Raw genomic sequence first — 15436 nt, 5'->3', positions numbered from 1 at the left:
TATCATCATCGCCATTATCGTCGTTCATATGAGGATTTTAGTACAATCGTAACGTATCGAGAATCATGAGCTTAGTAGCTTTTGAAGATAGAATAATTTGGAGGCTCATAGAAGAATAGATATTTGTCCAAAGAACCATGCCTTATGAAAGAAGGGTTAGCCTTACATACCTTCCCGTTCAACTATTCTATCACCTGCACGTTCTCCTTCAATGCTCGCGTTTCTACCTTCATTAGAGTTATACTATCATTAGAAAATCGATAGCTAGCGTACACGACTAAAGCTAGAGAAAATTGGATAGCATCTCCTTTATTTACTCGACTTCCTCCATATCATAGATCAACTCCCAAACGTCAATAATACATTCACAATATCATAACAATAGTCTTTATTCATCCACATTATCCATATTTCTCAATTCACTTCCAATCATCCATATCCATGGTCATAGCACACTATGTTATTCACTCATATACAATGTCTATCCCATGTTCTTAATGTCATTTATAACATGATTATAATCATAGCATATCAAGAATCATTACTCAACCCAAACCATTACTCAAAAATAACACTATTCCCACATTCATAACCCATTTTCTATCTCCTTCTACAATCCAAGTGTTTGAACTTCTCAATAACTTAAATAACATGGAAAGATCATAAAACTTACCTTAGATGTTGGAGGAATAAGCTTTGGGTGGAAATACTTCACTTGGGCCAAAACCCTAGTTCATCTCCAATGAAATTTCTTGGCTTGGATGATCTTTAATGAGTTTCTTACACTTGGTTTGCTTTGTTTGATGAAGTTGATCATAAATTTCTCTTGTGTTCTTGTAGATGATGAGTGGAGAGGGTTTCTGTCACGACCCGACTAAGGCCGCGACGAGCGCCCGGCGCTACCCCACCCGGGCACCCCTTTAACATACTTTCACATAATGTCTAGGTGAGCCATAAATCAAATCATGCATTCTAGCCATCAATCATACTAGTCCCAATTGGACGACAACATTTCTTATATCATCATAGGCATCTATGCCACATCAATGTACATGGGCCGACAAGGCCAACAAAATGACATACAAAAATATAGGCCGACAAGGCCAAACACATCTAACCACATACACATGTCTACGAGCCTCTAAGAAGGTTATAACATATCACATGAGCGGGACAGGACCCCACTATGCCCATAATTATGTACACAAAAGAATAAGTACCCAAAAGCTATAGCTCCGAATGAAATGGAGCTCCGCTATGTAGTCCCTGAAAATATAGCTATGGATCAAGCCTGTCTCCCTATGCACTTGCGGGCATGACACAGCGTCCACAAACAAAAGGACGCTAGTACGAAGAATGTACTGAGTATGTAAAACATGATCAACATCAATAAGAAAGCGTAATAGACAGCATAAACGATAACATAAGATGGGAGATAATAATATCATTGTCATAGCACTTACTTGCTTTCCATAGGGACATTCCATTTCCATCATGTATCCGTATACAAAATCCTGTTCATTCGTATTCACACTCCTATTCATATCGTCTACATTTCATATACATTGCTTATACATAGCCTTTGCACAACATTTACATATCCTTAGCATATTCGTAATCATATTGATGTCATATATATATATATATATATGTGTGTGTGTGTGTATACATACATACTTATAGCCTTTATATAGCTTTTGTATAGCGTACCCGACAATAAAGGATCGGTGTTTCATACATACTTGGCCAGCCAAGGCTCAAGGTCATACATACCTGGCCCTGCCAAGGCTTCAGGGTTATCCGTACCTTCTGCAGAAGTGCGCGCGCATTACGTAGTCATATACATACTCTATACATATTCATATACATACATTCTACCCGGCATCATAAGCTCGGGGTCTTATCACAGCCCTTCATAGGCACACGTACATACAATTTCCCATAGGCATCTTAATCATCACATTATTCTAATCATTATTACTATGATTATCACTATCTTCGTTGTTATCATTACATCTATCTTATAGGCCTACTCGTCATACGAGAAACTTAGTACTATCGTAGCACATCAAGCCTCGTGAGCTTATTAGCTCGGAATGTCAATCATTTGAAGAAATCATAGACTTATAGAAGATTTAGACGTTAGGCCAAAGAACCATGCCTTATGAAAGAAGGGTTAGCCTTATATACCTTTTCGTTCGACTATATAGCACTTGCACGTTCTCTTTCAATAATTGCGTTTATACCTTTATTAAGGTCATACCATCGTTAGAATCGACAACTAGCATAAATGGCTAAAGCTAGAGAAAATCGGACAGCCTTTCCTTTACTTATAAAACATTCCTCCATATCGTAATTCTACTCCCAAACGTCAACAATACATTTACAATATCATAACAATAGCCTTTAGTCATCTATATTACCCATATTCTCAATTCACTTCCAATTTTCCATATTCAAGACCATAACACACGATTTCGTCCATTCACATACAATGCCTATTTAATGATCTTAACGTCATTTATAACCCATCCATGTCACAACACAACAACAATCATGATTCAATTCAAACTATTTCTCAAAACGTCACTATTCATCTTTCATGACCCATTTTGCTATACTCTTCTAAAATCCAAGCATTTCAACTTCCAAATACCTTAAGCAACATATAAATACCATAAAACTTACCTTATATGTTGTAGGAACAATCCTTCGTCAAAATACTCCACTTGAGCAAAAACCCTAGTTTTTCTCCATTTGGATTTCTTGACTTGAATGATCTTTAATGGGTTTGCTTACACTTGATTCACTTGTTTTGTGTTGTTGATCACTAAAAACCCTTGAAAACTTGTGGAATATATGTAGAGAGATGTTTTAGAGAGAAGGGGTGTGATGTAGAAGTGAAATGAAATAAGCCTTGGTCCCCTTATTTAATGTCTTAAAAATCTGATTTGAAGTGCACAGTGGTCGTAAACTTGGTTTACGGTCCGTATTCCAGTTTACGGACCGTCATTCGTGGTCGTATTTAATCATAACAGAACCAAAAACTCAAGCTGGGACATGGTGATTTGCGATCACGGTTTACGGGCCGTAAACCACCTTACGGTCCGTATTCCAGGTCATATTTAACCATTGATCATTTGGCAGAAAGTTGAAGTTTTGGAAGCCACAATACGACATGGCAGTTTACGGACCGTATACTACTTTACGGTCCGTGTTTTATTTTACGACCACTGGCCAGAATGCAAACTTTCAACTTTTCACATTTCCAAAACCTATAATTATTCATTATGGAGCATAACCTCACTCTTATTGCGATTGCCTTTGGAATCTTATTTAGGGTCATCAAATGTCGTTTCTTACTCATGGAAACATCATACACTCGTGCTCATCACTAGGTCATTCACCCGCGTACCAACGGAAGATTTTTTTCCGAGGTGTAACAGTTTCTAGAGAGTTCTTGAAATGTTGGATGAAAAATGAAACGAAATAATGACTTGGTCCCTTTTTAATAACGTGAAATCTGATCTGTCGGGAAAATTATACGGACACTTATACGGTCCGTATAAGTGACCGTGAAATCGCCCCATTAACACTCGATTCTGTGACCATTTGACGGCACTTTATACGGGCCGTATAATTTTATACAGGCCGTATAAGTGACCGTAAAATCACCTCTTCAACAACTTGCCTCTGTGACCATCATACGACACATTATACGGGCCGTATAACTTTATACGGTCCGTATAAGTGACCGTATAATCTCACCAGTGAGGGACTTCACTGTGACAATTCTGCGGTCCATTATACGGACCGTATAACATTATACGGACCGTATAATCGACCGTATAACTCATCTTTTCACTGATCTTGTTCTTGTCACTTGGTTTGATCTTCAATCCTGATGGAACCTTCTTGACACTTGTGGCTTTCTTTTCGTACATTTGTGTAGTGATCAAGAGGCATAATCCTGTAATTCAAAAATCGCAACCAAACACGGGCCTCCCTCTGAAAGTTTGTCATCGGCAAGCTCTTGTGCCTCTTATATTTATCATTATAACGAGCCCGTTTTTCCTTACAATCAGGGCCACATAGTGTCTCTCTGATTTCTTGGTAATCTGGCCTATGGATGAATTCTTTCAACAACTCAATTGGGTTAGTGCCTGGCAACACATCAATAGCAAGTCTTTCAATTGCTCTTTCAATTCCTTCAGTTCTGCGGGTGCCATTTTATTTGGGGGAGTAGATATAGGCTTAGTGCCTGGCAACACATCAATAGCAAATTCAATCTCCCGCTCGGGTGGAAGGCCTGGAAGCTCTTCCGGGAACACATCCGGAAATTTATTTACTACGGGAACCGACTGAAGAGTTGGCGATTCAGCTTCTATATCTTGAACTCGCACTAGATGATAAATACAACCTTTTGTGATCATTTTCCTTGCCTTTAGGTAGGAAATAAACCTACCTTTTGGTGACGCCGTATTCCCTTTCCATTCCAAGACTGGTTCTCCCGGAAATTGGAAACGAACCGTTTTCATTCTACAATCAACATTGGCATAGCAAGAAGCCAACCAATCCATGCCCATAATGACATCAAAATCTACCATTTCTAGCTCATGCAAGTCAATCATGGTACGACGATCACAAATCACAGTCATACAATTTCTATATACTCGGCTAGCTATTACCGATTCACCCACAGGTGTAGACACCTCAAAAGGTTTGATCGACTCCGGCTCGACTCTAAATCGACCAGCAATATATGGAGTAACATATGACAATGTGGAACCCGGATCAATCAAAGCATATACATCATGAGAGAATAGCGATAATATACCTGTGAGCACGGCAGGAGAAGACTCAAGATCTTGGCGTCCAGCCAAAGCATAAATACGGTGCTGAGGACCGCTAGAACTGGGAGCTCTGCCTCTGCCTCTACCATGGCCGACTGGCGCATGTGAAACTGGCCCCGTAGGGCGCACAGATGCTGAAGATCCGGCTACCGACCCTGATGGCTGGGTCCTACCTCTACCATGTACTGAGGGGTAATCACACATGATATGGCCTGTTCGGCCATATGAATAGCAAACATCTGAACCTGATCGGCATTGACCCTAATGCGACTTCCCACACTGGGAACATCGTGGCACGGGTGGTCTCACCTGACCCGAATCACCCCTAAACTGGGACCCTGAAAAAACTCGGACTCGGCCCTGAACGGGAAGTTCTATCAAATCTCTGGCCTGAAAACCATGGAGGTGCACTGGTCATAGAATAGCCTGAATGCCTGGGAAACTGCTACCGGTGCCCACCTCTAAACTCGCTCATCGGACCCGAAGATCTAGCCCTCTTGTTATGTCCCCGATCTTGCTCACATTCACTCCTCTGCTGTTGTAAACTTTCTTCTAAGTTCTGAGCGTGGGCCTGAATGCATGCAATGTCCATACCGTCCTGAAGGGACGCAGTCAAACACCTATCCATCAAATGTGGTCCTAGGCCTTTAACAAATCGGTGTACCCGGTCACCCATATCCGCTACCATGGCTGAAGCATACCTAGCCAAGGAGTTGAAGCGGAGACTGTACTCTAGAGCACTCATACTACCTTGCCTCAAATTTAAGAATTTATCGGCTCTAGCTCGCTGGACTTCTGGAGGCATATAATAACGGAGAAAAGCATCAACAAACTCTTGCCATACCGGGGGAGGTGCATTGGTTCCCCGTGAAGCCATCCAGACTGTATACCACTGGATCGAGACATCTCTCAATCTATATGACGCTAACTCCACTGACTCGGTGTCTGAAGCATGTATCAATCGAAGCGTCCTCAACATACCATCAATAAAGTCCTGGGGGTCCTCCTCCGGCTTTGACCCAAAGAATTCCGGAGGGTTTAAAGTAATGAAGTCACGGGCCCTTGCACTAACAGCCCTGTCACCCTGCCCTGTACTTTGCCGCTGAGTTTGAGCAGCAACCAACTGTGTAAGCAAATTAATGGCCTCTTTTACATCTTGGCCCGAAGCATCTGGTGGAGGAGCTGGAGCTGGGGCTGAAGCTCCCTCACGCTCCTCAGTAAGAGGCACTGTCTGGGAGGACTGAGATTGAGCCGCACTCTGGGACTCACGTTCCTCTACTACCGGTGGCGGTGCTCTTTCAGCCCGCTTTTCTGCCACCGTCTTGCCCTTTTGGGCAGCTCTAGTCTTTCTCTTTTTAGGCATCTCTGAAATGCACAACACACGATTTAGGGACAAGAATTTCTTACATCATAGCTCTATCACATGATTCTTATGAAGAAAGAAGGTCATTTATTCCTAAAATGTCCGTAGCTTCTTGTTTATAAGTGTGGCGCGCAACACACCCATAACCAAGACTCTACTAGATACGGCTCGTAGACACACCCTAGGACTGAACTGCTCTGATACCACTTTTGTCACGACCCGACTAGGGCCGCGACGAGCACTCGGCGCTATCCCACCCGGGCACCCCTTTAACATACTTTCACATAACGTATAGGTGAGCCATAAATCAAATTATGCATTCTAGCCATCAATCATACTAGTCCCAATTGGACGACAACATTTCTTATATCAACATAGACATCTATGCCACATCAATGTACATGGGCCGACAAGGCAAACAAAATGACATACAAAATTATAGGCTGACAAGGCCAAACACATCTAACCACATACACATGTCTACGATCCTCTAAGAAGGTTATAACATATCACATGGGCGGGACAGGATCCCGCTATGCCCATAATTATGTACACAAAAGAATAAGTACCCAAAAGCTATAGCTCCGAATGAAATGGAGCTCCCCTATGTAGTCCCTGAAAATATAGCTATGGGTCAAGCCTGTCTCCCTGTGCACCTGCGGGCATGATGCAGCGTCCACAAACAAAAGGACGTCAGTACGAAGAGTGTACTGAGTATGTAAAGCATGATCAACATCAATAAGAAAGCGTAATAGACAGCATAAACGATAACATAAGATGGGAGATAATAATATCATTGTCATAGCACTTACTTGCTTTCCATATGGACATTCCATTTCCATCATGTATTCGTATACAAAATCTTTTTCATTGGTATTCACACTCCTATTCATATCGTCTACATTTCATATACATTGCTTATACATATCCTTTGCACAACATTTACATATCCTTAGCATATTCGTACTCATATATATATATATATATATATGTATACATACATACTTATAGCCTTTATATAGCTTTTGTATAGCGTACCCGACCATAAAGGATCGGTGTTTCATACATACTTGGCCAGCCAAGGCTCAAGGTCATACATACCTGGCCCTGCCAATGCTTCAGGGTTATCCATACCTTCTGCAGAAGTGCGCGCGCGTTACGTAGTCATATACATACTCTATACATATTCATATACATACATTCTACCAGATATCATAAGCTCGGGGTCTTATCATAGCCCTTCATAGGCACACGTACATACAATAGCCCATAGGCATATTAATCATCACATTATTCTCATCATTATTACTATCATTATCACTATCTTCGTTGTTATCATTACATCTATCTTATAGGCCTACTCGTCATACGAGAAACTTAGTACTATCGTAGCACATCAAGCCTCGTGAGCTTATTAGCTCGGAATGTCAATCATTTGAAGAAATCATAGACTTATAGAAGATTTAGACGTTAGGCCAAAGAACCATGCCTTATGAAAGAAGGGTTAGCCTTACATACCTTTTCGTTCGACTATATAGCACTTGCACGTTCTCTTTCAATACTTGCGTTTATACCTTCATTAAGGTCATACCATCGTTAGAATCGACAACTAGCATAAATGGATGAAGCTAGAGAAAATCTGACAGCATCTCCTTTACTTATACAAAATTCCTCCATATTGTAATTCAACTCCCAAACGTCAACAATACATTTACAATATCATAACAATAGCCTTTAGTCATCTACATTACCCATATTCTCAATTCACTTCCAATTTTTCATATTCAAGACCATAACACACGATTTCGTCCATTCACATACAATGCCTATTTCATGATCTTAACGTCATTTATAACCCATTCATGTCACAACACAACAACAATCATGATTCAATTCAAACTATTTCTCAAAATGTCACTATTCATCTTTCATGACCCATTTTGCTATACTCTTCTAAAATCCAAGAATTTCAACTTCCAAATACCTTAAGAAACATATAAATACCATAAATCTTACCTTAGATGTTGTAGGAACAAGCCTTCGTCGAAATACTCCACTTGAGGAAAAACCCTAGTTTTTTTCCATTTGGATTTCTTGACTTGAATGATCTTTAATGGGTTTGCTTACACTTGATTCACTTGTTTTGTGTTGTTGATCACTAAAAACCCTTGAAAACTTGTGGAATATATGTAGAGAGATGTTTTAGAGAGAAGGGGTGTGATGTAGAAGTGAAGTGAAATAAGCCTTGGTCCCCTTATTTAATGTCTTAAAAATCTGATTTGAAGTGCACAGTGGTCGTAAACTTGGTTTACGGTCCGAATTCCAGTTTACGGACCGTCATTCGTGGTCGTATTTAATCATAACAGAACCAAAAACTCAGGCTGGGACATGGTGATTTGCGATCACGGTTTACGGGCCGTAAACCACCTTACGGTCCGTATTCCAGGTCATATTTAACCATTGATCATTTGGCAGAAAGTTGAAGTTTTGGAAGCCACAATACGACATGGCAGTTTACGGACCGTATACTACTTTACGGTCCGTGTTTTATTTTACGACCACTGGCCAGAATGCAAACTTTCAACTTTTCACATTTCCAAAACCTATAATTATTCATTATGGAGCATAACCTCACTCTTATTGCGATTGCCTTTGGAATCTTATTTAGGGTCATCAAATGTCGTTTCTTTCTCATGGAAACATCATACACTCGTGCTCATCACTAGGTCATTCACCCGCGTACCAACGGAAGATTTTTTTCCGAGGTGTAACAGTTTCTAGAGAGTTCTTGAAATGTTGGATGAAAAATGAAATGAAATAATGACTTGGTCCCTTTTTAATAACGTGAAATCTGATCTGTCGGGAAAATTATACGGACACTTATACGGTCCGTATAAGTGACCGTGAAATCGCCCCATTAACACTCGATTCTGTGACCATTTGACGGCACTTTATACGGGCCGTATAATTTTATACAGGCCGTATAAGTGACCGTAAAATCACCTCTTCAACAACTTGCCTCTGTGACCATTATACGACACATTATACGGGCCGTATAACTTTATACGGTCCGTATAAGTGACCGTATAATCTCACCAGTGAGGGACTTCACTGTGATAATTCTGCGGTCCATTATACGGACCGTATAACATTATACGAACCGTATAATCGATCGTATAACTCATCTTTTCACTGATCTTGTTCTTGTCACTTGGTTTGATCTTCAATCCTTATGGAACCTTCTTGACACTTGTGCCTTTCTTTTCGTACATTTGTGTAGTGATCAAGAGGCATAATCATGTAATTCAAAAATCGCAACCAAACACGGGCCTCCCTCTGAAAGTTTGTCATCGGCAAGCTCTTGTGCCTCTTATATTTATCATTATAACGAGCCCGTTTTTCCTTACAATCAGGGCCACATAGTGTCTCTCTGATTTCTTGGTAATCTGACCTATGGATGAATTCTTTCAACAACTCAATTGGGTGTTCTGGGATGCCAAGTGAGGCATATAAAGTCAGTAGAGATAAAGGCACCCACTCACCTCAAAGGTACACTGACAGCCTTTCCTCCTCTAACACCATCAGATTTAGATTGGCATAGAGCTCTAAAATGAGGTTGATATTCACCTCCCCAGCATGTCAAAGACCGACCTCCATCCCATGGCAATGATTTGATTGTATATGTCCCTAAAATTATTCTTCTATAGGGCTGGATTGACTGCACGCTCGTGGATGTACCCTTCTGAAAGATCAAAGTTACCATACCATCCCTTCGTGTAACCACCGGTTATGACTCAACATGGGCAAGGCCTCGAGGAATAAACTCTAGGAATAGGTGTGTTTAGGCTCTTACCCGTCCCTAATTTTGTCCCTTTCTTCTTTTAAGGAGGGTTGTTAGAGCGGCCTCTCTTTTTGCCATGGAAGAGGAGGCAGTGTCTTTACCTTTGCTTCTTGGGTTAACCATTGTGCCTGCACAAAAAAAACCATCTAGTCGATAAGTACAATTCAATAACCAAATAGGGTCGCAGAACGACTCCACACATAGTTCTATTATATGTACTTGTGTTTGGAGTACTTCACGCATTATATTCAGGCACAAATCATGGCTATTTCATCTTTTAATGCACGTCCGGGGGTGAACTGACCCCACACTTATTCTAAACTATTTAAAATGAAGAAGTTAACTAATCCTAATCTAGTTTTAAAAAAAATAGAAAGAAAAACTATGTTTTAGGACTTGGGTTTATGTTTCACAAGTTTCCCATAATCAAATATCCCTTCAAATTGATGTCCAAGGGTTCATATAGTTGTTTAATGTTACATTGCTACTCAAGACTTCATAATTTTCACAAAAACTTGGTTAAGGAATTTTATCGAACACCTTGTGGGCGTAAAACTTCCTCGTTTGATTTTACAACAATGGGGGTTGTATAACTCTCCCTTTTTCAATAGGGAATCATTATTCTATCCCTAAACATCATAATCAATCAATACAACACTAATCCCTACCCAAAATTGGCCAAGCCCAAAACCCTAGTTTTCAACTTTCAAAACTCAAGAACAAGGTGAAAGAGGTAAAGGGATTTCATGAATTGATGATGATAATTACTTACATTGTGGTGTTAATGCATGATGGATGCAAGTTCTTGTGTTTTGATTAGGATTGAAAAGGAGTTGGGGAATGGGTTTTTGATTTTAGAGAGAGATAGAGCCGGTTTGTGTTGTGAACTTATGAATTAAAAGGGAGAAAGTTGTGTCTTATAACTTAGAAGAAAAATTCGAACTGGGCCGATCCATGCGTTGGTTGCGTGTCGCGCACCTAGCGTAGGTTAGCCCAGTCTCCAAAACTCAGAAAATCCACGCGGTGGATGGGTATCGGGTGCCGATCGCGAAAAAACCTGATCTCTGAATCACAATTTTTGGTACTCAGACACCATGTGCGCTGCTTGCGCGACGCGTGAGCACCGCACATACGAAAACTGGAGTATTTTTTAGTGACTTTTCACTCATTTTGCGTTCCCACTCCTTCCGTAGTCCTGAAACATGAACAAGCATGAACTATATACATGAAAAGTTGGTTGTCTCCAACAATCGCTGTAGGTAAGGTTGTGGCACGACATCTTTCTGTGTTTCTCTTTTTTTTTTCTTTTCTTTATGCTAATAGTAAAAACACGGGTTGCCTCTCGAGGAGCGCTTGATTTAACGTTGTGGCACCACACAGGCTCTTTCAAGCCTCTTCAAATGCAATAGAGGTCCTCTTGCGATCAATGACCTATCCAAAATAATGCTTCACTCGTTGCCCATTCACCAAGAAAGTTTCGTTAGAATCTAGTGGCTTCAGCTCAACCACTCCATGTTTAGTCACACGAACTATCTCAAACGGTCAAGAGCACTTGCTCTTCAACTTCCTACCAAACACCTTGAGCCTTGAATTATACAACAAAGCTAACTGAAGAGCAAAAAGTTGCTCATCTAAGAAGGTCTCCTTAACCACCACATCTTCATCAACATGCTCCCGACCCTCAAGTCTAGATAAGTGGTCATATATATATATATATATATATATATATATATATATATATATATATATATATATATATATATATATTGGTTCTCTATGCCCTTTTGATCAATAATATCAATATCAAACTCTTTTAGCAGCAACATCCAATAAATGAATATGGGCTTTGAATCCTTTTTTGCGAACAAATAGTAAAAAGCAGTATGATCAGTATACACTATCACCTTCGTCCCCACCAAGTAGGATCGGAACTTGTCAAAGGCGTAAACCACAGCCAATAACTTCTTCTCTATAATCGTATAGTTCATTTGGGTTGCATCAAGTGGCTTGTTAGCATAATAGATGGGACGAAAGATCTTGTCCCTTTTCTGACCGATAACAGCCCCACAACAAAATCACTTGTATCACACATCAACACGAACGACATAATAGGTGCAGTCACTGACCTAAACTTGAGCTTGTCAAAATCCTTCTGACAGGATTCATTGAACACAAACTTTATATCCTTTTCTAGCAGCTTGCACATCGAATTTGTGTTCTTTGAGAAGTCTTTGATAAGAAACCTGCATGTCTAAGAAAACTGCTCACCCCTCTAATAGTTATAGGAGGTGGCAATTTCTCAATTGCCTCTACTTTAGCCCTATTGCCCTTGCTTGACACTTTATGTCTGAGAACAATGCCTTCTCAAACCATGAAATGACATTTTTCCCAGTGAAGCACCAGATTTGTTTCTTCACGTCAAGCCAATACCGCATTAAGATGTCGCAAGCACTCATCGAATGAATCACCAAAGACCGAGAAATCATCCATGAACACTTCCACAATATTTTCCACCATATCAGTGAAAATAGCCATCACACATCTCTGGAAGGTACTTGAGCATTACATAATAAAAAAGGCATCCTTCGAAATGCAAAAGTGTCGTAAGGGCAAGTGAAAGTGGTTTTCTCTTGATCTTCGGGTGCTATCATAATATGATTTATAAATTGAATAGCCATCCAGGAAACAATAAGAATCGCCTGGCTAACTGATCGAGCATCTGATCCATGAAGGGCAAAGAAAAGTGATCTTTTCTTGTTGTAGTGTTTAACTTCTGATAATCAATACAAATCTACTAACCAGTGGATGTTCTCTAAGGTACCAGCTTATCATTCTTTTTTTTCACCAAAGTTATGCCCCCTTTCTTCGGGACACATTGAGTAGGGATCACCCACTTGCTGTCTGAGATGTGGTAAATAATGCAGGTATCAAGCCACTTAATCACTTCTTTCTTCACCACCTCTTTCATGATTGGGTTCAGCCTTCTCTAATTTTCAATACTGGGCCTGCTATCCTCTTCCAATAATATCTTAAGCATGCAAAATGAGATATTGATCTCTCAAATGTTAGCTATAGCCCGTCCGAGAGCTCGGATCCTATCTCTCAATACCCGCAACACACGTTCAACCTGCACATCAGACAAAAAGGTAGAGAGGATTACGGGCAATATGTTACCACTTCCCAAGAAAGCATACCGTAAGTGAGAAGGTAGAGGTTTCAGCTCAAGAGCCGAGGCCTCCTCAATGAAAAGTGTCGGTTTCTTCCAAGATTTCGATCTCTCCAAGTCTTCAAATGGATTATTGGCTTATACATAGGTGCAAGAAGTGTCAAGAATGTGAAGGTACTCCTTGACTACCCCATCTTACATTAAATGCTCACCATATACCAATGTTATCTACAAGGGATCTCTGGAAACCAGAAAGTGATTTAGCTCTGTATTTGTTAGCTCGGGTTCCACCAGTGTGATCATCTTCAGTTCCTCATAATAGGAAGCCAACTTAGTAGCTTTGAACACATCAAAAGTAGCTTCATGCCCATTTACTGTCATGCACATCTCCCTATCTCTAACTCTGATGACCGCATCAACAGTAGCTAAAAATCCTCTCCCCATAATGAGATGTACATTCTTATTAGCTTAGCAATTAAGAATAATGAAGTCAACTGACAAGATGAATGGGCCCACTTTCATGAGAACATCTCCAATTATGCCATCAGGGTATGCTAGAGATCGATCCACCAATTGTAAAGTGCCTGTTGTTGTTCTTGGCTCACCCAATCCCAACGTTCGGGACACAGAGGTAGGCATCAGATTAATATTAGCACCCAAATCACACAATTCTAGCCCATCCCCAATGTTACAAACAATAATGGAGATGGTGAGACTGCCTAGATCTTTCAGCTTTGGTGGAATCTTGTTCCTCACTCTAGAACTGCACTCTTCAGTAAGTGCTACTGTCTCAAACTCTCTCAGACATTGATGTACTTAGAATATTTCAGGACCTCTTGCAAGAGCTCCACCAAAAGGATGTTGATGTGTACCTGCTTCAAGATCTCAAGGAATTTCTTACAAACCGAATCGGCCTTCTACTTCTAGAGTCTTTACGGGAACGATGGTGGTGACCTGCATGCCACTACCTCTGACTGCTCTGCAACATTATCTACAATTTTCTATTCGCTCTCTGTCCTCTTATTGGGAATCAGCTCAACATTCATCTTCTTGTTCTTTGGAGGAACTTCTTCCAATTGTGTGTCATTTCTCAAAGAGATAGCATGAAGTTGCTATTTTCCCGGAGGTCTGATAGTTTGAGAAACTACCATTTGGCCCATCTGACGTTCTAGCTCATGGGTGGATTTCTGCAATTCATTGATCACCTGTTGCTGCTACTGAGAAATATAATGGTTCTGAGACATCCATTGCTTTATTGTTTCCTCCAAAGAGCTACTCACCTGCTGCCCCTGAGACTTTTGATAATTATTCTGATAATTTGGATTGTATTTGTTTCCGAATTGATGTACACCACACCGATTCCGGAGTCTCATATAGTAGACTGATTCTGGGTTAGCAGGATTCAAAGGACAGTTGGCGAATAAATGATCTCTGCCAGAATCATCGGAATGCTCTTGTGCCTAATTGACTTGCTGCACCTGATTCCCGAGTGAAGCATTGGTCAGCCTGTTAACAACAAGAAAAAGTTGACCAAGGTCTGCTCGAATAGTAGTAACATCATCTACGTAGAGTACTTCAGCAGCTTTCTGAGTAATTCCTGAATGAGTCCTCTTGAGTATCTTCAGACATTAGCTCAAGAAAGGCTTCGATTTGTTCATATGTTTTAGAAAAGATCTGGCCCTAACATGAAACATTCAACAAAGCTCTCGAATCATGCCTTAGTCCTTCCACAAAATAGTGCCCAATGATCTCCTTCGGCTACATATGATATGGACAGTCCTGCAAATAACCCTTGTACCCCTCCTATGCTTGTGGTAGAGATTCAAAATCTTTCTGAGTGAATTTAGCAATTTTCTCTCTCAACTCCTTCATTTTCCTGGATGAAAAGAATTTCTCAATGAATTTTCTTGATAATATCTTCCACGAAGTAATAGAGCCAACAGAAAGATTCTGGAACCAATCCCTTGCTTCCCCAATCAATGGGAACGGAAACAAGGCCATCTTCTCACAATTGTCGGAGACATCTCTATATTGAAAATTTTCGCTCAACTCCATGAACGTCATAAAGGGCTTATGCGGGTCTTCATGAGGCTTACCTATATACTAACACGTATTCTGCACCAGCCGCACTATTCTTTCTTTCAGCTCAAATTTTCCGTTGATATCAGGCTTGACAATAGCAACAACTTTTTCAGCAGCTCTTTCAACTTCCT

General features: G+C 40.5%; 1 non-coding gene across 1 annotated transcript; it reads left to right on the top strand.

Annotated features, from left to right (window-relative positions):
* The first annotated feature begins 14983 nt into the window (after positions 1 to 14983).
* On the top strand, positions 14984 to 15089 carry LOC132620644 (small nucleolar RNA R71). The gene has a single exon (XR_009575082.1). It is a non-coding gene; the product is annotated as a small nucleolar RNA R71 (small nucleolar RNA).
* Positions 15090 to 15436: the final 347 nt, after the last annotated feature.

The sequence above is a fragment of the Lycium barbarum genome, chromosome 11 (genome assembly GCF_019175385.1).
Source record: "Lycium barbarum isolate Lr01 chromosome 11, ASM1917538v2, whole genome shotgun sequence".
In the NCBI taxonomy this organism is placed as follows: domain Eukaryota; kingdom Viridiplantae; phylum Streptophyta; class Magnoliopsida; order Solanales; family Solanaceae; genus Lycium; species Lycium barbarum.
This window is presented reverse-complemented; position numbering and strand designations above follow the sequence as displayed.